Source organism: Myodes glareolus, chromosome 21, assembly GCF_982192425.1.
Source record: "Myodes glareolus chromosome 21, mMyoGla1.1, whole genome shotgun sequence".
NCBI classification, from domain to species: Eukaryota; Metazoa; Chordata; class Mammalia; order Rodentia; family Cricetidae; genus Myodes; species Myodes glareolus.
The window spans coordinates 55,023,014-55,047,512 of NC_142046.1; positions in this window are offsets into that span (position 1 = coordinate 55,023,014).

The following is a 24,499-nucleotide window of genomic DNA, read 5'->3' on the forward strand; positions in this document are numbered from 1 at the left end:
CAGTGAGAAACCACGTAACCCTGCCAGAGACAGACACCGAACTTTACCTGATAAGTCGCAGCCTCGTGGTGAGATGCTCTCGAAAACCCAATATCGGTCAGATACACACATGAATGTTTAACACTTTCCTATGACCTGCCTGGGGTCTCAGAATGTCCTTGTTCATGCACAGACTTCCTCTTTAAAATGGTCCGGTCTCCAGCAATCTTCTCTCTGTTCGTAGTCACGGATGTCGAGGCAATGCCTAGATCACGTCAACCATTCCCCTAAAATGGTTGAGGTTCTGATTTGCATCTGTGTGACTAGAAGTTGTGAGTTTGTGTGGGTTTACTAGTGTAGTCAGGTGAGCAAGTGGACTGACCCAGAGACTGGTTTGTCTCTTGAAAATAAAAATCTGGGGATCACAAACATGCTCCTGCCCTCAGGGAGAGTCTAGTCTACATAGGATACAGGGACCCAGATGAAAAAAATTAAATATCTCTGTCATGGGAACAGGAGTAGATTTTTGTTGTTATTTTACACAAAGCCCTTTCAGAAGGGTGGATTTGTTGCAGCACCCAGGATAGCCGCTGGCCCGCCTCAGATCTTCAGCATCTATACCTGTTGCATGGCGTATACCTAAGGGCTGGAGGATCATAATTTATGCCCAGCAGTTTTCCTCTTTTGACTTTAGTTTTGATATCACATCATGATTCAAAGCTTGGAGCCCCATAAATTTTCTCCAAATGTGTAGTAATTCCTAGGTGCAGTCCAAAGTTATGATTCATTTACACTGGAGTGACAGCATAATACCTAGGTGTCAGAATCCATTAAAACTGTTCAATGTCTTCTGTTTATTTTTAGAACCAATTGAGACTTAACTGATGGTGAAAAATATACAGTCAAGTGTGTTTACTTCACCTTTACAAAGAATCCGTTATAGTCCCAATTAATTTGCTATTCCTGTCACAACAGGTACGAGAAACTTCAAAACTGTCATTATTGCTTCTGCCTTTCCAGGTCTTGTGTTTATTTTTAACCCATTCGGAGGTTTCTGTCTATTATGAGCTAAGGCTCTCTCTCTCTCTCTCTCTCTCTCTCTCTCTCTCTCTCTCTCTGTGTGTGTGTGTGTGTGTGTGTGTGTGTGAGAGAGAGAGAGAGAGAGAGAGAGAGAGAGAGAGAGAGAGAGAAGAATATTTAAAATATAGGACAGGTTGCTATTTTCATCTTGTTAAAACAATACCACACATACTCAAGACAACATAACCTCATTTGGATTCTGCACTTAAATCATTTTTCTTTTTTCCAATGTAACATGGTCTCCTTTATTCTACCATAAAAGATTTTTTTAAGATTATCTGGGGGCTTGGTTCTATAGGGTAGGTCAAATAGCCAATAGTAGAATGTGAAATGCTCTAAATGTAATGACCGTCACTGAGGTATTTGTCTACATGATAAATGTGGCTTTTCTTATTGTTTCTGAGCATTTAATGTGTGTATCTTCTAGTGGAAACGTCTTCACGGCACAGAGAAGAGTTCCTGTTAGCTCTTTCAGCAAAAATCACATGACTCTCTGAAGGCACGAGATGTCGGTTTTGGGGAAGTGTTTTTTTGTAATCATAAAATATAAAGCATAGACAGTGGCTTTTTATGACGCACAGACAATAACAGAGCTGAGCATGAGGCGGCTTTCATCTCTGGAAATCCCAGTTATACTCTAGTCAGACATGATGAGAAGAATTAAGAACAGTTCAGACATAGGCAAGGCACGTGAGAGAGCAGTCCACCCCCCACTGCTACTCCGCAGAGCGGTAGATGCAATCCCTACCATTGCAAACTGTGGTGGTCAGTGCTATGTGCACTTTTGAAACGGCAGAGTTGGGGTGAAGGATGCTAACTATGAAACTCCAGGCGGGCCTTATTTTTATGTCTAACGCATGTTTGAACTTAGCTGTCTGTCTTTGGATTGGCATTAGAATCTGAGTCTCAGACTTTGCTTAAGCAAAACAGAAATGGTGATGCTATTCCCCAAGCCCCAGGTGTGTGGCCAGAGCGGAATGACACAATACTGCAGGAGCAGCGAGCGCAGTTCCAGGCAGAGGACAAGTCTGCATGTTGGTGATTATGCCACAGTTGTCAAGAAAACTAACAGGAGGAAGGGAAGGTGAGGCCACAGCTCTGCCACGGTGGGAAAGTTCATTGGGTTCGGAGGGAGTCAGTAGTTTCAGCTCTAAAACAAGTCAAACACTGGAGGGATCCTTTAAGAGGGACACAAAGAATGCACAATGAAAGAATGCTCTGGGCTTAGAGCAGGGGACAGAGGTGCGCTCTACTGACTGGGACAGCCACTGAGGCCAGGTCCGTCAGGAAAGACTGCCAGCCCAAGAATCCAAGGTCTTGGTAACAGTATATTTCCGTTCCTACATGTACAGTTTTGAAATTCTTCAATGAAGGAGTTGTAGACAGACTGAATTTGACAGGAAAGCAAGAATCAGAAACCTGATCAGTTGTCCCAGATAATTCAACAAATACTTCTAATTCAACTGAGAAGCGTTTATTAGTGAGAAGTTGCTTATGACTCATTTGTCCTCTGAGAGGACTTGGGATGTCATACACATAGGAAAGGGGACTGAAGGAAGCAAGAATGGGTCTGGAGAAAAGCAAAAGTAAACTCTAGCGTGTGTCTCGGGTGAATGAACCATTTTACTTGAGTGGCTGGACAACCAAACAAGAAGTGAAGCCTAAGAAAGGAGGTCATGGAGGAACTCTCCCAAGGAGCCAAACTATTTTGTCATGAAGTTCAGAAAGCTAGGTCTTACCTAAGAAAACCTAGAGATGTTCTCTCATTATTGAACGATGACGAGAATCCTGTCTTCTATACAGGGTGTAAGACTGTACTTTCCAGTAGCAGCAGCAGCAGCAGCCACAGCATCAACACTCCTCGGAATAGCACATAAAATTGTTCCTGCTCTGGGTTTTGGCCTCTTTACCATGTAAGATGCTAGGTCCTACCATGCTGTTGCTTCTGGTCTGCCTCCTTCAACCTGTGTGGTACCCCATGTGTACTGCAGTTTCTAATAGCACCATGCCCTCCCTTGAAAAGGTCTGTGTAGCCATTCTTACAGGAACCCCTGGCCGAATGACTTCGATTGCTCAAGACTCATGCTGGGTGTAACATCTTCTCTGACGGTCTGTGTGACCTGCAGACCAGACCTCTTGTTAGCATGCACGCTCCCAAATAGCCATAGCATAGATTATTTTGCCTTGTGATTATTTAAAGACACACTTGATTCATCTTCTTTCTCCCCCTCTCCCCCTCCCTCCCTCCCTCTCTTTCTCTCTCTATAATACTTTGGGGACACGGAACTATCTGAATGTCTGATAAAAAGTGCAGTCCCCCCAAGCATTGCTTTAATATGTAGTTGAAGCAAAACTGGCTACATGGTATTGAGAACAAACGAGGCTGTGCATTTGGATGGCGCCTTCAGTTGTGAAGGGAGGGTGTATAAGCACCAAATATTTCCAATATAGCTCTCCTAATCATGGGTGTCAAGGCTCATTAGTTGTTTAAAGTCCCTGAGGGACTTGACACAGCCAAGACTTCCTCTACAAGGATCAGGGAAAGTATCAGCAATGCTTTCAGCAGAGCCAACTCTTCATTCACATGAATAAAGTCGTCACTTACAGCTGTGCAACTTTGGGAAGGATGCTAGCATTTTAAGCCTCAGTTTCTTCTTCTATGAAATGGGAATAATTGGACTACATTTTTCATTGGATTGAAAGGATTAAACTAATATATATATATAAATATAAATATATATATATATCAACATTTTATAATACTGACACATAAGTGTTGCAGCCTCATCATGTCTCACCACGTTTGCAAAGCCCTAGCCCCCAGTGTTGACTGAAGTTGGAGATGAGGTCTATTAGAGAGCACTTAAGGCTGTGTCAGGCCAAGAAGCTGAGACCCTGGCCAGATTGGATTAGTGATCTTTACGAAGGGAGATACCAGTGAAAGTGCCTTGCCGTGTAAACTCAGGGTTCAATCCCCAGAAGCTACATAACAGGTGCCAAGTGTGGCTGCGAACACTTGTTGTCATGGTGCTGGGGAGGCAGACAGGGAGGTCCCTGGAGTGTGATCACTGAATGCTCAGGTCAGTGAGAGGTCCTGTCTCAAAAGCCAAGGTGAAACCAGGTGGTGGTGGCACAAGTCTTTAGTCCTAGGGGAGGCAGAGGCGAGCAGATTTCCGAGTTTGAGTCCAACTTGGTCTATAAAGGAAAGGAAATTCCAGGACATGCAGGGCTACACAGAGAGACTCTCTCTCAAAAAAGCCAGAGAGAGAGAAAGAGGAAGAGAGAGAGAGAGAGAGAGAGAGAGAGAGAGAGGAGAAAGAGAGAGGTGAAAGAAAGAGGAAGAGAGAAAAATCAAAGTGAGTTGTCCTCCAGCCTCCACAAACACTTGGACACACATACACCTTGGACACACAAAGCAAAAATGTGTTTGTGCTTTCACACGCACACGCACACACACACACACATCATCATCATCACCATCACCATCAACCTTATTCTTTCTTCTTTTCCTTCTCTTCCTTTCTCTCCCTTCTTTGCTTCTCTCTTCCACGTGAGGATGAAGTGACTGTGAGGAAGCCAACCCCTACGAGCCAGACACAGTTCCTCATCAGAAACCCAATTAGCATTTGATCACACATTTCTCAGCCCCCAGCCCTGAGAGCAAGACATTTCTGTTATTTAAGCTGCCCAGGTTATGGTATTTACTCACGGTAGTTGGAGCAGATTAAGGTAATACACTCAGGGTAACTTTGGCCATCGTGTTATTATTGTCCTTATTTCTCGGCGTGTATTTCCCACCAAAGTGCCTCACACTGCTCTACTGGCCTCTGGGTGCTTTTGTTTTGATTGAAAAACTGCTTAAGCAAATAAGCCCATGCAGTATTTATTTATTTATTTTTTTACTGCTGCCGTTTCAAAGCAAAATTTAACAGTAAGACTTCTGGTGGCCGTAATGACCATATGTGAAGGAAGCCAGTGCTGTGCCCACTTTCTGAGGTTTCCTCCTTGTAGCCATCAGGGGGTGATGAAGGCCTTGGGTTTTCTGTGCAGAGCAAAATGCCCCAGCTGACAGCAGACTATCCTTCCAATTTTGAATAAAATGAGTGGAAGATGGCTGGGAAACTCTGCTCTTTCTGCTTGAGTGAATACCTGTCATGCTTCTTACATCTACCGCAGCAATTAACACACACAAAGCTAGATTTGCTAAAGCCTGTGCTCCCCAATGGGGGTGTTAGCTTCTACCAGCGAATAGCAAAGACCTCTCTGAATGTTTTTAGTAAGCCTGCTCGTCCCTGAGCTCCCGTCCGCACAGTGATGGGCAACTTCTGCATATGCACGCAGCTCCCTCAACTCCCATTCCTTTGCTTTTTTTTTTTTTCTCTCAGCCAGACTCACCTGTAGACCCAGTCAGACCCCCGGCCCGCCTTGGAAACTGTCCTTCTCACAGACGCATTGCTGGCCAGGTTAGTAGACAACCGCATCTCGGCAGAAATGGGAAGAGTAGGCAGGGCTGTGCACCATTCTTTCGCTTTCTGCTTTCTTTTTCCTTACTGAACCAAAACCAGATCTCCAGACTGCAAACCACTGAGGACGATGGTTTCAGTTTGTCCCACCTCTATCTAGACGGCAGGCCACTCACCATGGACAGGTCTTGAGTCTGGATCCAATATTCCTCTCTCTGCCTCCCAACGCTGGGGCCCCCTTTCTGACATGGTATCCCCTCACTCCCGTCCCAGAATCCCCCTTCCCTGTGTCGTAGCCCTGCCTGGATTCATTGTCTTGGGTCAAGTTCTCATTTCAGCATGTAGTCTGTGATCAAATATTAGTAGGGATAGAATTGCTAATAATAGAATTGAGTAATACTATAGGGGCCAGAGGATTTTCCACCAACGGGCACTGGAGAGTCTCTGTCTCAAGGGCCATCAAGACAGAGGGTTTTAGGGCTCAATGAGTCACAAAGGAACTGCCCTTGAGGATGTCCTTCAGTGCCCACATTTTGCATTTTGCCTCAATACGGTTGTGACTCACTGTTACCGTTATTTCCTACAGGAGAGAGTGTGAGGGCATGCCCCCTCACCCCTGGGCTCTCATTCTGGAATTTTGTTTTCTCTAGATTATGCCTAGTCTAGAAATATTAGGTAGACAATTTCAGAGATAATTCATAAGTTTCCAAGAATGTTTATCACTAAACATTCTTGTGAATTGATTGGCTGGTGATTGCTGTATCATCACTATCTTATTGGGTTTAATTTGTAAATTTGTAGATGCAGACACAATGCCCAGAAGAAGGCTTGGTAGTATCTGTAGTTTCCGACACTTGCTTAGGTTCTCAGAACATACCCCCGGCAGATAGGGGGCCTAGCGCAGAGCGTGGGGAATGAGGACGCTCAGTTAAAAGAAACCCTTGCAAATCTTCTGCTCAGTGCTATGAGAGGCGATCTAGGTCTTTCATTTTCATAGTTGAGTGTGGACCAGGGAATACCTGGTCCTGAGCTATGTAAGGTGTGAGACGGCATTACGTCCAACTCTTCTTTTCCTGGGGAGGAGACGTTATTTTTACCGGGTCACCCGTCTAGATTGATCTTGGTTCTTCTGACCTCCAGATCACTGTTTATGCTCTCTGATTTCTAAGAGTGACGCCCCTCTCTGACCCCATCTCGGGTTTCTTGCCTGACTTCTTCAGAGTCTGGCCTTCCACTGGACTGCTCTCTCCATGCTAGTGAAAGGAAGCCGCTCACATTTTTCCTACCCTGATGCTGCAAGTCAGAGTACCGATAGGAGTGATCACCATTGTTTTATTAATTAACGGACCACTAGGGGCCAGGTACTATACAACTCATTTTCTAAATGGCAATTTAATTCATTGGCGAGCTCTCAGGGTCTGTAGAGCCTCAATTCTCTGGGAGAGAAAACAGGCGTGGAGCCCATCTCCCCTAGCCATATAGCGGTCAATGTCAGACCCCAGGTGTTCAGCCAGTTGCGTCCTAAGCCCCACCCTGTGGCAACCTTTTCTTTCTCAAGGTTGACGCTCCAGGTGTTCAGCTCTGGACAGTTTTGAAAGCAATCAAGAACCATTGGTGCCTTTCTAGACGTCAACTTTTCTCCTTGTTACCATGGAGCATCCAACACCCGTCCTATAATCTCCCATATGATCCAAAAGGCATCCGAAGGACCCAACAGGATGTAGCTCACCTTTCAACCCATCCAGACAATGGCCCACGTAAGTGAGAGACATAGCCGAGGGTCAAACTGTGTTCGAAGTTGATGATCAGACTCTCTGAAGCTTCTTTTGGACATCAGGTCATCACGCTAACCTGTGTTTGTGTTCATTCATTGGTATTTGTTATCTCGAGCCAGGCAATGTGACCTAATCACTGCAACATGATTGCTAGCATCAGCTTTAATTCCCAGGTCATCTTATTATCCAGAGATATTTGTCGTTATTATTGTTATTCCGGGGAGTCAGTGTCAGAAAACGGAATAATTTGACAATCCTGGGAAGAAAGATTGAAAATGGGGCTGGCAAAAAAAAAAAAACCATTGGAAAGTCATAGTTTAAAAGAAATTTGTATGGAAATTATTCTTTTGTATTGCAATAGAGGCCTAATCAGAGCCCTCTCTGGACTCCCGATTTCAGGGTAAGCCAAAAGACACGTTTCTATCTGCTTACACAAACAGGCATGGTGCATAATCTCTTGAAGGGAAAGGACTGCACCCTACTTATCTTTGCCTCCTGGCACACCTATTATGTGCTCAATAAATGTTTGCAAAATTAAGTGAGACTTTTCTGAGAAAGCCTAAGCAGCACAGGGAATCAACTGGAGAATAAAACACACAAGCCAGTCAGAAAAGCTATGTAGATCCTTAGTCATCAGAGAAATGCAAATTAAAACAACTCCGAGATTCCATCTTACACCTGTAAGAATGGCCAAAAACACTGATGACAACTTATGCTGAAGAGGTTGTGGGGAAAAGGGAACACTTCTGCATTGCTGATGGGAATGCAAGCTGGTACAGCCCCTTTGGATGTCAGTGTGGTGATTTCTCAGATAAGTAGGAAGCAACCTTCCTAAAGGCTCAGCAATACCACTGTTGGGTATATACCCAAAGGATGCTCAACCATGCCACAAGGACATGTGTTCAACTATGTTCATAGCAACATTGTTTGTCACAGCCAGAACCTGGAAACAGCCTAAAATGCCCCGAACTCAGGCTCCAATGTTGACTTGCCTGGGCATCACCAAGGAACAGGAAGAGAGTTGATGAGCATTGTGGTGAGAAGGGAAACACTGGGATAAAGAGTAGGAATGGTATTTTAAAACCCGTTGTTTATTAGTCTTTCCTCACTTAAGATGCCTTTTTCTCAGCAATAGTTTCTTGGCTGTAGATGCAGGGAGAAGAGAAGAGAGATAACACATGGGTAAGAGGAGAAACTCAAACAAAGGCCTGTAAAAGGCAGCAATGAGCTCTGCTCTTTCAGGCCTTGAGGGCTTCTTAAGAAAAATCACAGAAGCAAAAGGGTAAGAAATATACCTCCTGTCCCCCGATTGTGCAGAAATCCTGGAGGAAAGAGGAGCGCAGAGTAGGGGTAGGGAAGGGTGTGTGCCAGCTTCTTATGGAGTCTGGAGAGAGATCTCTTCACAGGATGCCCTCATTACCACCTGAGAGAGGCTGCAAGGCCTAGCAAAGAAATCAGATGAATCCGTGTGGTGCAGTGTGGGAAAGTCTACCAGAGCACTTGCGAGCCAAGGTGGGCCTGAACCATTTTTACTAATCCCACCTGAAGGACCCCTGTACCGGAAACAGAGGAGCTCTGAGCATGCAGTCTAGTGATATGTTGCAGAATCTTTGACTGGAATACATAGGAACCCTAGTCAGACTCCAGGGCATGCATATCTGTAAACACTGATGTGGAGACAACTCAGACATAGAGTCAAGGGAACAGAGCACAAATTTATCAGCAACCAAAGTTAGTACCTGCTGCCACAGACACTGGGAGGCTATAGAATACAGACTATTTCTCAGGATCTAGAGGCTAGGACAATGATGGGAATCTGCCATCAATCCCAGGAACCCTTTCTCCCTACCATTAGAAGCCTGGGTAAACCCACTCAGAGGCACAGGACAAGAGTAGAAAATCAAAGTCTGCCATCCTTAAAACATCTACGGAAATGATTTATTCAGACTAGACTGAATAAATTGCCCCCTGTTCCCATCCTGCCCTGGCTACACGATGGGTCTGGAGTGCATAGCTATAGTTTCAGTCATTCACTCTTTTCCTTACAAGTGTGTGAGGGTTAGTAGTCATGCAAACATGTATGGTTGAAAGGGACTAGGGAAATAATTGAACTGGTGAATTAGGCGTCTTGCAAGCACAGAGACCTGAGGTCTCTTCCTAGCGCCCTTGGCCCTTGTTAAAAGCTGGGAACAGCTGTGTGCTCTTGCAATAGCGGCACTGAAGAGGCAGAGCTAGGCGGGTCCCTGTGGTCCACTGGCTAATCTAATCAGAGAGTTCCAACTTCGAATGAGAGAAACCGTCTCAAGAAACAAGGTAATTTCCTGAGAAAATAAACCTAAGTTTGACTTCTGGCCTCCACACCCATGCACACATATGTGCTCATATATCTACACAAATACATGACCCCCGAATATATATATATACATATATACATACATATGTGTATGTATATATATACATACATTCACACACATATGATGGGTTGATTTTTAACTTAAATATTTGGAAAACAGTTGTAGCATTCAGACTAGACAGCAATAGTCTAACATCACTAACATAACCTAATTGTCAACCTTGGGAAGACAGGGCATCAATTGTCTCAGGTCCAGAAAATATGTCGTTAAACATCGTCAACTTCACAGTAGGTTATGAGATGAAGAGATGGAAGCCTGTAATTTCTCTTGAAGAATACATCCACCCACGGTACTTTCTCTGCCACACAGCTGACCACACCCCCGGAAATCCCTTCACCACTCTCTCCTTCTTGTTATTTTTTTATGTGATTAAATATTTAATGAAGCCTTCTGATTTTGTGGGGAATCTGTCTGAACCTCACACTTACACCTTTGGTTACTTCCTTGACGACGCTCTGTGGTCTGTTTACTTATAGGGAGCCATGCCTTCATTTATAACAGACAGAATATTTAGGTCATGCCAAGCATTTTTATTTTTCTTTGTCTGATTACTAAAAAAAGGATTGCACAAAACAGGAAATAGCTAGATAAATAATGCACTGACACTTTCTGCAAGGCATCTATTTTTAAAAGAATTTTCCAGGCTTTTGTGGTGTTATATTCTTAACAATAACGGAGGCTATCCCACTATTATGTTCAACAATTATTTACATATTAATTTCTCTTCCACATTAGTGGGTGTTACACCGCTATGTTCACAGTTAACATTCTGAATAATTACTCCTTCAATGATGAAGACATTGACGGCCCATTGTAATAGAATTAAGATAATTTCCCATTTATCTTTTCCCTACTGCCTGAAAGTCTTACTCAAGCAAAGACGCGAAGAGACGGACACAGTAATGACACGGGACAGGGGTGGAGATCCACCTTCTCTGATAAAGAAAAGGGAGCTTGACTGCAATGGTGCCCTACCGCCTTGAGAGCTTGCTCCCATCGCTGGGCCAATCCCTCCACACCTCCAGCCCAGAAGCCTCACAGACAAGCGACAAGGATTTTTGTTCAGGCGCCGTTGTCGTCTATCATGGATGTCTCCGGGTGGGCGGGAGAGGTGCCTCGCCACCAACAGCCATTCATCAGCCCTTGCCGAACTGCTCCCATCTGACCCCAGCAGCAATAATGCCACATCAAGTAGGCCAACTACCCAGTTTAGCCGCAGAGCAGAGAGCACAGGCTGGCTCCAAGATTAAGTACGCTGCCGCAGCTCTCCAGTCCCTGGAGCTCAGTGGGCTGATGTTGTATTGATTGAGAAACTTTACCAGTAAGTATCACAAACAACAATAGCCAGGTTAACGACCCGTGATGCCTGAATATGAATCCCCCAGGGGCCTGCGCTCTGGGCTGAAGCACGCTATGATGATGTCTGAGCTCAGGTTGGATAAGGTTTCCCAGGAAGAAAAGAGTGAGAAGTTACTGTTTCCAGTGACATTTAAGCAAGTCCACATGGGAACCGAGTGAGAGACAATGGTATAATTATCCCCAGCTTCCAACGGCTACAAAAATGCCTGCCATCTCTCCCTGTGTGTGTGTTCTCTAAGCCTTCTGTTTCATACTTTTAATGTTTTTGGGGTGTCTATGATGCCTCAACTCAATATGCAAACACAGGTTGTGTTCAGAGAAAATAAAATCTAAGTATTTTCTTATCGCAATAGCCTTCATTTTAATTTGCAAAATTAAGAGGACTTTAATTTGACCTTTCACTTGACTGCTTATTAGAAGAACCCCATGATGGAATCGTGGTTGTGTGTGTGTGTGTGTGTGTGTGTGTGTGTGTGTGTGTGTGTACACGCATGTGTTTCATGGGTATTTCTGTATACAGAGATTTCTTTTAAAATTAGTTGTAAATGGTTGTTGTGGTTGGGAGTGCTTGAGTCGAGGTAGATAGACAGTCATAACACAAAACATAGATGTAAAACAGATTCCTGGGGGAAAGAGTGTAGCAGTGCCCCAGTCCTGATACATGAGTGCACAAGTCTGGACCACGAGGGGTTGATCCACCCACTGAGACAGTGTGCCTAATCTAATGGGAGCTCACCAAATCCAGCTGGACCGGGACTGAATGAGCATGTGATCAAACCGGACTCTCTGATTGTGGCTGACAATGGGGGCTGACTGAGAAGTCATTGATAAAGACAATGGGACTTGTTTCTACTGCATGTGCACACATGTGCACATACACACATCTGACATGAGTGCCGTAACAACAGTTATATCTCAAGAATACAGGAAAGGGTATATCTACTCAAAATCATATTCTATTCTTGGGGAGAAAGATAAGACTATTTTTCTTCTTGGATCTGGACTGACACCTCTCTGGCCTACTTCCTCACCAACCCCAACACGGAGCCATTCATTCCCTGCTCTGAACTCTTTTATACATATCTCTAACATCATGCTTATGGTAGTGCTGTATATGCTAAACTCTCTGTATATGTATATATATATATATATATATATATATATATGTGTGTGTGTGTATGTGTATATTGTATACGCTAAACTCTCTGTATATGTTATATATGTATATAATATATGTATATATTAGTGTTACATGTGATCCTTTGAGATGATAAAGTGTTCATTTAGCTAATAATAAAATGAAAATGTATGTATATGTTGTATATGCTAAACTCTCTGTCCTCCTAGAGCTCACACTCAAGAAAAAAATGATTACTATTGTTCACCTCCACCTTCCTGCCTCCTCCTAGAGCTCACTGCAATGCCTTGTACAGAGTAGGTATCCAAGAAATCTGTTTTGAGCCAGGTGTGGTGGTGTGTACCTGCAATCCCAGCACCAAGGTGGCTGATACAGGAGTTCTAGCCCAGTACGGTCCAAATAATTGCTGAATTAGACATGAAAAATACATCCTTGTCCAAACAGAACCCAAGCCATAATTCACTGTACCTGCAGGACTTCAGTTTTCTGACTACAGACATGTGCCTATCTGCAGACAGGTTTCTTCCTTTGGGCAGCTTGAGTTGTATCTACATAGTAAACTCCAATGTCGTGGCTTTCTAAGTCTTCCAGCCCATTACCTTTGGTTCCTCAAGCATGAGTTGAAAATCTGATGGAGGACATGGAGTAACCTCAATGTGGGATCTAGAAGGAGAATGGTGAGTGAGATTAGACTTAGCAGATACTGGAATGTTTGGGAGCAGGGCGAAGTTTCACTATGAAGTCCAGGTTGGTCTTGACTGCTGATCATATCTACTACCACATGTGGCTCAGAATTTTTTAAAAGTAAAAATGATATTAAAAGAAGTTAAAGAACAACAGAAGGATCTTTGCTTTTGAAGTTGTTCTTGGCATGCCTTTTTCGTGTCGTGGCAACTCTCCACGAGTGCCTGGACAGCGTTATTCTATATTCTACTACACACTAGTAGAAGTTGATCACTGGGTGACCAGCAACCTTCTCCCTCTCAGCACTACAGCCACTGTGTGTCTCAAGGTAGTATCAATGAGGAACATAAACCCCATTTGGGAGTTGTGGCCACAAACAAATCTCAAAAGATTCCAAGTCTAGCATAATCTTTATCATTACTTCAATTCAATTCCATGGTACTGTAGTAGAGACAATTTGTACCTTCATATGCAAACCTGGGCTTGAGGGCTAAAATTCTCTTGAAATTTAGCTGAGTCCACATGAACCTACCCAGGACTATGTGCATCAGGGTCCCTTGCTGCTAACTATGGCTGTGCAACTCCGTGTTCGTCAATAGAACGTGAGTGGAGTGATGTAAGTCAATTGAGTCTTCCTAAGGTGATTGACATTTTCCTTCCCTTTCTCCATTTCTTGGGGTAGGAAGTGGGTTAGATGGCAATGATTTGATCTTGCAGGTCAGAGCAACCTTTTGCAGCAAGGGATCCGTTAATGACGATCCATGAATCAAATGTGGCCCATCCCCTGATTTTCTTTTCCTTTTTTTCTCCTTCTTTTCATTCCCTGGTTTTCATATGGCCTATTGGGCTAAGTTTTAAAATATTTAAGTGTTTAAACCTAAAAGGAATACTCTGTGACCCATAAAAATGATGTGAGTTTCAAACTTCAGTGTTAATAAAGTTTTATTGGAACATAGCTACACGCATCTTTGCAGTGCTTGTGGCTACTTTTATGTTTCAGTAGTAGAGCTGAATAATTAAATCAAAACCCATATGATTCATAAATGCCTAAGATATTTCTATATGGACTTTTGGAGAAAAAGAATTGCTGACCCTGACCTAGACAGCAATATATCAGCACAATGAGTGGTGCTTGGGCCCTCACTTCATGAAACACAGCTCCTTGGCCTCCTGATAGCCTGTGCTTGTGTGTGTGTGTGTGTGTGTGTGTGCACGCGCATGTGACTCTGCCTCTTGACCTAAGGTTTTATTTAATTAACACAAACTCGAGGGTCACAGTGTGATCAACTATCCGGCAGCACACATATTTATGTCTATAAAGACACAAGTCATTTGTGGCTACTCATTTTGATTAAGTTACTATTCACGGCTGTGATGGTCAAACAGGTAAACGTGAATGCTACCTTCTCAACCCTTGTTGATGTAGTCACCTCTCTTTTCCGACCCTCTTATGTACTTAATGACATTGGAAAGGAGTTTTGCAGCAATTCCTTGGCATTTTTTTTATGAACATCACCTCAAAATATGTAAAAAAAAAAAGAGATAGGTTTGTTTATTGACTTTTTCTAAGTTCTCCCCCATATGCAAAGATGCCAAGAATTTCATGTATTTGTATGTAAATATAAAACAGTGGGTGATTTTTTTTTTAATTCTTACTTGGTGGAGATTGAGCCTCCCAGAAGTTCTACTAATTGTTTCTCCTATTCTAGAAACTGGAGCTGGGGGCACTAATGTAAAATCAAACTTGTGTACTCTGTGGATAAAGAAAAAGAAAAAAAGAAGATCAGACTAAAGGTTTTTTTTTTTTAAATATTTTTTCTGCGATGTGATTGGCTTCTTAATAACATAGGAAGCTGGGGGTACAAAGATGTACTTGGTAGCCCTTCAAGATTTCAGAGAACACGTGTTGCTAATGGCTTTTCTATTCCCCTGCCTTCACTCACACATAGACCTACAGACAGAGCACATATTGACGCTGAGTGCCCAACACCACAGCCAATTTATAGCAAGAGATAAGGGCACGATCTTACAGCTAGAAGCAGTTCATCTTTCAGTGCCAAGGGGAAAGTGTTTAGTAGGTATTTTATAGGCAACATATCTAATACACCATAAGACATCTGTAGTTGCTCAAACTAAAAGTCCTCTACTAGAGATGCGCCAACTCTCTGAGTTCTGTGAGTGTGTGTGTGTATATGTGTGCATGCGCACGACTGTAAGCGCTGGAGTCCCTGGACAGCCTTCTTTGAGAGTTTTATGGGAAACAGTTTGGGTGATTGGCTCTGTTCCCTTCCCAGCGAGACATCCAGGTGAACACCAGATGAGGTGGACCAGGCGCTGAGTTCCAGGCTCAAACACACTCCTCCTGACGGTCTGAATTTGTCCCAGATCCCACCCATCTGGCCTCAAGTTCCTTCTGCTTCCAGCTGAACCGGGTGTTTGGCGATGAGAATGGAGGTGAGCAAGTCATCTAATGCCTTGATAGCACTGGAGAGTCAAAGGTGACCTGGCCACCCCCTCTCCGAAGGACAGATGCATTAAGAGAAAACCTGCCCCTTTCTTGACAATATCATTCTCCAATTATTTCATTTCTTAAACAGAGATGAGTGCCTAAAAAAAGATCTTGGTGAAGTCACGTTTAGGAAAATAAAATGGGCCCCCCATTCTGTGCCTTCTGTGTGTGCCGAAGACCCTGTGTCCACAGACAAGACAAGCAGGACCTTGGCTGTGGCACACCATTCTGCCACCATCTCCAGAGGCTTCAGGGGCTGTCAGAGACCCAAAGAGCAATGTGTCGGTTCTCTTCCTAGCTCACTTAGTGAGCCACCACATTGTAAAGTGGTCAACAGTTCCTGCGTTAATAAAATAAAAATTAACTTTCCTGGGTGTATATGGTTTATCACAGTCACTCTGCATTAATATTTCCTAATCATAGTGACCTCAGCCTGCCAGAATGCACAGGCCCCTAATCCTCACTGTAATGTGTTCTCATTAGCTACGCAGCTTTGCCACACCAGTGGCGGCAACCACACACCGCCCCAGGCACCACTGGAATTAATTACTTAGAAGAAACACTGCTGTTTCAAATTGTCATCTTGAATTTATCACTTGCCACTTAATGTAACTCATCTGACCTAATACCTTCAGTGTGTCACCAGGGGCCCTGGCACAGGTTTCACCAGGGTAATAGCGGGGGGGTTCTGTAGGCCTAATGTGGCCAAGGAGCCGAACACACAGCTGCCGGCGACCTGGTTAAAATCCTACCCTGGAGGGGTAACATGCTAACAATGCCCCTGGCAGATTGCAGATTACCCAGATGTCGTGTTCGATCTGAAGGAAGCTGGGAGGGATTCAAAGGTGGGCCTGATCCCTCCCGCTTCTCTTGCTTCTCTTGCTGGAAGAAGATAATCTTTTCACTTCCTTGGATAGGACTGAGCTCACGGCTTGCCTTGTTCAGGCTATGGTTTTGAACATAATGAAACTCACTATTGACCTATGGAAGGAAAAGTGGGTCTGGGGGATCCGTAGTGTTAGGTCTGGTCTTCTTCTCTTATATATTCTGAAGGAATTATTTGCTCATTAAGTTGTTTGCGTAAAGAAATGGGATTTCGTCATTTGTTGCATTTCCCCAGGAGTCGGAACAGGATTGCAGCGCAAGGAGAACTCAGCGCTGTCCTTTATCGGGGCTCCACGTTGCTGTGTACTTGTGAAAACAATTCAACACCCACCAAAAACTGCACGTTCAGTGGTAGCACCTTCAATGGAAGAATTAATTATTTGGTTTCTTTCACCAAGTCGGAGAAATTACTCAGTATGAAAACCCAGCTTTGCTATGATGCTCTCAATCAAGTTGTTCATTTGTGAAAAGCCAGACGTTTGAAAACCACTCCACTTGCATCATTACTTCCGTTTAAAAGTCTTTCAGTTCTGTTAAACTCTTATTGTAAAATAAGGCATATATGTATTGTAAATGCTTAGCTTCTAGAAGCTTCCACGCACAGCAGTGCAGTACCACAGCATAATAACAGAGCATGAATATCCTATTGATGAAATAAAGAGTGAGATGGAGTCAGTTGAATAATTTCAGAGACTACACCGCTTCCTTTGCTTACCATGTTCTTCGCTATGCACAGTAAACTTTGGGAGACGTATAATGCAATATAAACATTGACAGTTACACAATCGTGTTGTTTTAGAAAGACTGTTTATAGCGAAAATACAAAATGCTTCCCCAGAGTATACTTAAGACCTGAGCCACCATAATCTTCCTGGTCATACAGCAGGAAATCTAAGACACCAGAGCAATAAACCTTAGGAAACAAAGGTTTTGTGTAGCATTAAGTGTCACAATATTAAAAAGCCCATATTACTTTCAATTGCTCTTCTAAGCCTCTTTTTAACAGCCCAGAAAGTTGAGAGTCGTTATGAGCAAACTAGTGTGCCGTATAGGAAAGGGTAGGAAAGGTGAAATAAAAGCCCCAACTCATTGGGCTTAAGGTTGCCTTGGTGCTTTTGCATAAAGGGGAGTCCCTTTAGCCCTTCCCCCTTTCTATCTTCTAGTGTTGTCTGGGATGTCTTCTGCCAAGGTGACCTAACGCTGGCTAAGAGAGTGTCAGAAGGCCACAATGCGCAATAGGCTGCATTGCCCACTTCACAGGCTCCCTCTGTGGGCCTGGGATGCTGTGTGTTTATGGTCAGCTACGGCTCTAATATAGGCCCAGTTCCTGCCATACACGAAATTCTTCATCCCAGAATGTTCATTCCAAGCGGTATTGGAGGGACAACGCCCCCAGAGGTGCAGATTCCTCCCAAATACCAGAGTAGATTTTGTGAGCTTTACAGAATAGCTAACACTCTGAGGTTGGCTTATTAATTCCCAGTGACGATGAACAAGTGACATTTGCCTGGGTAATCCAGGTCTCATAGCATCTCTGAAAGTTGCAACCTAACGGCCACTAAGTACAGGGCCTTCCATTTCTGTTACACCTGCTAGCTAACTCCCCAAACTTTCTCAAACACAAATACTTTAACGGAACCTCTTTGACGCGATAGTAATGGGACAGGAGTACATTTTGGAGACTTCAGAAATACTAGGTGCTGATAAAAATGATGGCATCTTTTGAACATAATAAGCTCTCTCCTTTTTGTTGCTCCGGCACAGTCACTGGGGTTAGTGGCACCAAAACTACTGGGCAGTCGTTTGCACTCAAGAATATAAAGAGGATCTGAAAGTATTATCAATAAACACGCACCTTCCGAGATTCTGTGAATTCCCACACCACAGGTCCTTCGCAATGCTAACACATAAGGAGCCATAACATAACATGATGTGTTTATAAAGGTCTGGGCGTTTTTCTTTCAGCCTTGGTAGAAAGCCTTCCCTCACTCGGCAGAGATCTGAGGACAGAAGTCGAAGACCACTTTGAGAGCCTGCGGTAAGTCCTTGTGAGTCAGATTTTCTCTTTCTTTCTCTCCCTCCTTTTCTCCTCCAGCCCCTTTGTTTTGTTTGTTTTTCTGTTTTGAGAGACACCTTACAATGCAGCCCCAAGCCTGACCTGTAACTGTGTAGCTCAGGCTAACAAGGAATTTGTGACAATCTTCCTGCTTCCACATCTGTGTGCCAGAATTGTAGGCCTGTGTTACCAAACCCAGGTAATGAGCGGAATGTCCTTTCCCCTGCCTTCCTAGCACGTCCAAACAGTTAACACTCGGGTCCCATACCCTCTGCAGGAAGGCCTCAAGGAAGAAATGCTAGAAAATCTTTTGCTGATCTTTTGATATTTTGAAATGACTTAAAATAATATATTTTTAAAAATCCTGACTGTTGCCACTAAAAATGTCTGAATGCATGCTGGGAATCCATGGCATTTAGTGCCGCTGCCTTCTGAAAAATCTAAATCCTAAATGGCTCATCATAATGCTATTGGTAAACGTGGCTTTATACTTTTAAGTTCCTTCGAGTTGCTGGTACCAGTGGGGGGAGATAAAGAAAACATACGGCTATGCTTATGTAGATGAAACGACACTGTAAAACCCAGTTATCTGGCAGGACGGTGGGGGAGCTCTTTGAGCCTGGATTGTTTGGGAGAGGGACTTATAACAAAGGGGAACGTGTATCATCTGCAGCTGAGTGTTTTCAGTTGTACCTGTCATCCTCAGGGAGTCTCTCCCTGCAATGTATAGACAGGGATGCAAGATTGTTTTGCCTTCTGATGAAAGCGATGAGCGTGCAGCATTTGCTTTGCAAATAGGAACTTTGCTGTATTTTATTCATCTACGGAAATAAGGTACATCTATTCATAATCAGCGAAGTGATTGTTTTCTCTACCGAGGCATTCCCTTTCACCTTAATATCCACCTTCATCATAATTAACCGTAGTAAGCACAGAGTCCAAGGACTGTGTGGTCCTAAGTACCTGGTCATATTGAAATTCAATAGCAAATATATTCTGTTGCCTTCTGGTCTAGAAATATGATTACAGAAGACCTATATCTTCTCATTTTTTATAAAACCAATTGTAAGGAAAAATTTATACTCCATAGGTTAAGAGCCAAGGACAAAAAAAGGTATATCATCTAATAAAAAAAAACAAAAACAAACAAGCAAACAAACCAATCACTATGGCCCCAATGTTAACTGTAACGCGAATAATGGCTTCAACAAAACTTGCGAGCACAGGAATGGGACATCAAAGCACACAGACTCAGGACAGACATAGGCAGAGTTTCTCTGTAGACCAAGGACTATGTAGCTGCACCGTGAACACATCTTAGTCTACGCCAGTCTCCAAGCCCACCTCCACTGCTGCCCCTTGGAGTTATCCCTAACGTCTTATTCGGTAATAGGAAGAGGAGCATTTCATACAAAATCTTTTTTATTAATACCTGGAAAACAATCTACCTAAAAGCCAGTTCCTGGTGCCCATTACTGTGAGGCTGAGCTCATCTCAGCAGCCATTGTCATGCAAGCACCGTTGTAAGTAATAATGTGGCCTTTAATGACGGAATGATGGACCTGCCAAACACTTGCTCCTGCCATAGACTGCTTGCATTTCCCTGCTGGAGAGCACAGAGATGCCCATCTGGGAGTTATTAACATATCCTCGTCAATTCAGAACCGACTTTAACATAATCCATATTTGTTGGAGAAAGTCCAACATCAGCTTGAGAACAGCAGTCACGTGCCTCGGTGACACATTTCAAACAGCACACACCGAGCATGCTTGGGCAGCTAAGCAATTCAGAAATGCAAATAGCGGAAGCACTCTCCCGACTAGATAAAAAGGACAAATCCCTTTTGGCAACAGTCTGGATGTCCTCTTCACGTCGCAGGAAAACAACCGAACCAGGAAAGGAACAAATTTCAGAGACATTGATTTAGGTTTGGTGGGTCACCAGAAAAGATTCCCCCCCCCCCTTTTTTTTTTTTTTTTTTGGTTTGTTCCATTAGCATTGGTGAAATCAATCTCAAATTCAACCTTGGGCTTCGGTAGTTGTCAGGAGAGCTGCTTGCTTGGGATGCACGGGTACAGATGCTCTTACACCAGCAATGTTGCGCATTGTTCTCTTGCTTGTTGACATATGTAGAAGCACACATCTCTCCCTTTAAAACAGCAGAGCTCTCAGCCCCATGTTGACATCACCTTGTTCTTGCTGTGAGTGGATTGGCTGATGTATGCATTCCTGAAAGACGCCAGGAGGATTGTGACCCTAAACATGAGAGTCCTCACAAAAGCAATTTATATGTTTAAAAAAAAAATCACGTCACATTTCTACAAGCTATTTGCAAATGGGGCACCTCAGCACTGCTTCGGTGACTTTAGCAGAAAATACAGTTCGCTGGCCGGACTCCTTTTGTTGATAGACAGGTTTGATATTTTCCATAGGTGACAGAAATTGAAGAATTAAAAAAGCATTGTAATAAGTCCACTATATTCTATTGATACTCATTTTGGTGAACCTGTAACGAAACCTTAATTTATGTGATGCGCATGAAACCAACATATAGATTCTTCCTCTGAATACCAAGTAGGGACCCCCAAGGGCTGGGTCACTAGACTGCGGTGTGATGCCTCTGTTTAGGTGTTTGCATGTGATAGATGTATTGTGGTTGTGAAAAAGAGTATTTTTGTTCTTAAAAGATACACAGAAGTATCTAAGAGTGAGGGCTTATAATACCTACGACTTTCTCTTCAATAACTCAGTAAGGAAACATAATGAGTATATATTAAAAAGATATCAAACGCAGCAAACTGTTCATAGTTGATGGATTAAAGGTGAAAGCTATATTTCTTTCCTATACCATTTGGGCAACTTCTTAGCAGAAGTGAAATTTTTCAGAATAAAACTTGGGAAATAAATTAGACTCCAGAGATCATAATGTAGAATGAAAAGAAAATTACTGTCTGGAAGCTTTCTTTTGTTTATCAGTCTTTGGTTAATAAGGACATATGCCCAATTTTGAATAAGAAAAGTGATTGAAAGGAGAAGATGACAAAATATTTTAATTGACCATGTTGAAGGGAAATCACCATTCAGAGGGACCAATGCATGAGAAACAAAGAGACCAGGAAGGCTACAATAGAAGAGGAGAAAGGAAATGACTGGCTGGGGGAGACACACCTTGGGACAGCCTGAGACAGGGCATGCTTAGGAGTAGTAACGGCCGCACAAAGGTGGGGGAGGTGACAAAGAGGTGTCTTGCAGGGGACAGGTGACAGTAGGTGTCACTTTCTTTCCACAGCAGGAGCATTGTAGAAATGGCAGCAGGCAGTTTCTTTAGCAGAGGTGGAGGTGCTTAGTTGGGTCATAGGACACAGTTCTTGGCCCTACAGGAATGCTATCTGCAACCAGCTTAGGGCCAGGAAAGGGATGGATCAGATTCCATCAAGATGTGATTGGGCAGTGGTTTGTGAAGGTGGGGGTGTGTGGGGAGGGGGTGTGCTTTTAGTTTTTTGAAATACATCTACCTTTGTGGCTTTGGAGTTTTAACTATGAGTATGAAAGTTATAAAAGAGAAAATTATCGACCTTTGCGAAAATCTGTAGCTGGCATTTAATCAGTCCTGGTGAAATGCAGAGAGCAATGTCCCTTGAGGGCACCACAGTTACACAGCCTTGGCTACCAGCCTAGGGTGCACTAGGGAGTAGCTACACCCGTCCAGAATAGAGGTCTAGATCTAGACACCTGGGGATGGAAAGAAGTGGGCGCAGGGGAGGAGCCTCTAGGATGGCCAGATGTAGGTGGTTCTATTCCACACCTTGGCTTCACCAGCTCGGTAGGTCACGGCGGTCAGCTACTCTGTAACAGAAGTCTCAGGGACCTCTCAGCTTTGAGTTCTGTGCGAAATGCCCCAGCACAGTAGCTCAAAACTTTCCATGAATGGAGCCTGACACAGGCAAGTGAGGGGCATGTTTCTTGTTTCAAAATAAGCTAAAGTTGGGAAGAAGTTGAAGGATACTGAGTGCCTGTGTTTTGTTTCAATCCTCTCCACAGGTACGAAACAGTTTAGAGACATTCTGCCTGTTTACTGGGAAAGAAGGAGCCGCATTCAGACTTTCACACTTTGCCATAAAGACCAAGGACTCCGAAGTTCAAGGGAGGGCACAGGAGTCTCTGTCTCCTCATCAACACTGTGATGGGAGTGATGTGTTCTGGGTTTTGCCTCCCTTCATTATCGCCCTTGGCATTCATCTAAGTCTGATTATGTTGTTAGAAAATGTTGGGGGATATGACTTGCTCTGGACCCCATAACTGTCCTGATGTGACACAGGGCTTGGATGTTTGAGTTTTCTGCCCCCCAGACAGACCTAGAACTATGCTCTGTAGTTCTCTCCTGTAGAGTTCGGGGCATTTGGCTTCTTTGATGTGGTGGTGTTTCACATGTGCGATTCCAGACAAAGGAGACAGTGGGATTTCCATGTGGGCTCTGAGGAAAATGTCAGATGACTAATAGGAAAGCTTTGCTTTAGCACTGACCATGGCATACTAAAAGTTAGGTCCTAGGGAAGTCATGTTTGTTCTTTTAAATATAGCAACTATTCAACATAGGACAACAAATGAGGGGCCTGCTCTCTCACACAAGGGGAGCCTTGCTCAGTTCACACTGTGAGGTAAATGCCTGTAGAATATTGCCGATTCAAGCTAAATACCTGCCTCATTAGGCTTATTTGATATTTTATTTGAGACCTGAAGTTCTCAGAAAAGCATAGCAGAGAGGGAAATACAGCCAGTTGCTTGGAATAAGGAGGTACCACCTCTCCACCATGTGCCCTGGTTTGGGCTGTCTTCATTTTACAGTCCCATGGAAGGCATATTTCAGCAGATATCTAAGGGAGGAGCTAGACATATTCACACTTTTAGGTTTTCAATGATGACATAAAGCTATATATGAAAAATACCCCAGAATATGTCTTCATTCTAATGTCTATAATCAAACTGGAGTCATGGAACAGTGGGACCCAAGGATGAAGGAGAAAGCAGGTGTGGCCAAGAATAGCTTTGGAAGCAGCCCAGCACTTCCCAATTAATAAATCCCAAGATTTCTTAAAACACTGACATTTCTTCATGATTCTTGTTGTACTCTTCTTAGACATGAATTTTGGAGCTGTGTTGACATTTTATAATATCAACATGCATGCTGGAACATGGAATTCTTTCAATAATCAGAGTAATCCAAACAATGGTCTGACGGGGAACAAAAAACCCATACCATAGAGTTCATGTGGGCATGTGTCTTTCTCTTCTTTTTTTTAAATTATTTTTTGTTTTTGTTTTTTCGAGACAGGTTTTCTCTGTAGCTTTGGAGCCTGTCCTGGATCTAGCTCTTGTAGACCAGGCTGGTCTCGAACTCACAGAGCTCCGCCTGCCTCTGCCTCCCAAGTGCTGGGACTAAAGGCGTACGCCACCACCGCCCGGCATCTTTTGCTTCTTTAGGGCTCCGCAGAGCCATAGTCTAATGATGTCTGGTACCAACCTCAGGACTTCCTCTCAGGAAGATGTGGGAAGTATTAAGTGGAGTGCTGTTTGAGTAGTTAGATCAGTTGGCTGTGTGTGGAATGTTCTAGGGTGATTCAGCTGCCACAAGGTGTTAGCATGTGGGGGACAGCATACACAGACCATCTAAAATAGGCAGTCTGCTTTGACAATGTAGATGTGCTGTTCTGATATTTTGCTTGTATTCTAACTGCATTACAGGGCCTCCAAAGATCCAATAAATGAAAAACAGAGTTTCACTATGTTGTTCTTCTGCTATGGTTTCCGTGATATGGAAACATCTGCTTTATGTCTTAGTTCTTCTGATCTCATCTCTGGAAGGCAAAGATGTAACACACAGCTTCTGTAGCTGCAGTGTGTTCCCCTAGAGATAAAGTCACACAGAATAGGAGGAAGATATCACTTCTAGACCTCAAGGATGACTCAATAAATGTGTCAATAAACAAATCAATAAATATGATCACCGTATCACTGTATCAACAGAACAAAAGACAAAAAGCACATGACCATCTCAATAGATACAGGGAAATATTTGATCAAATTCAACATTATTTCATGAATAAAAACAACCCTCTCAGTAAGTTAGATAGACAAAAAGTGCTTAATACTATTTGT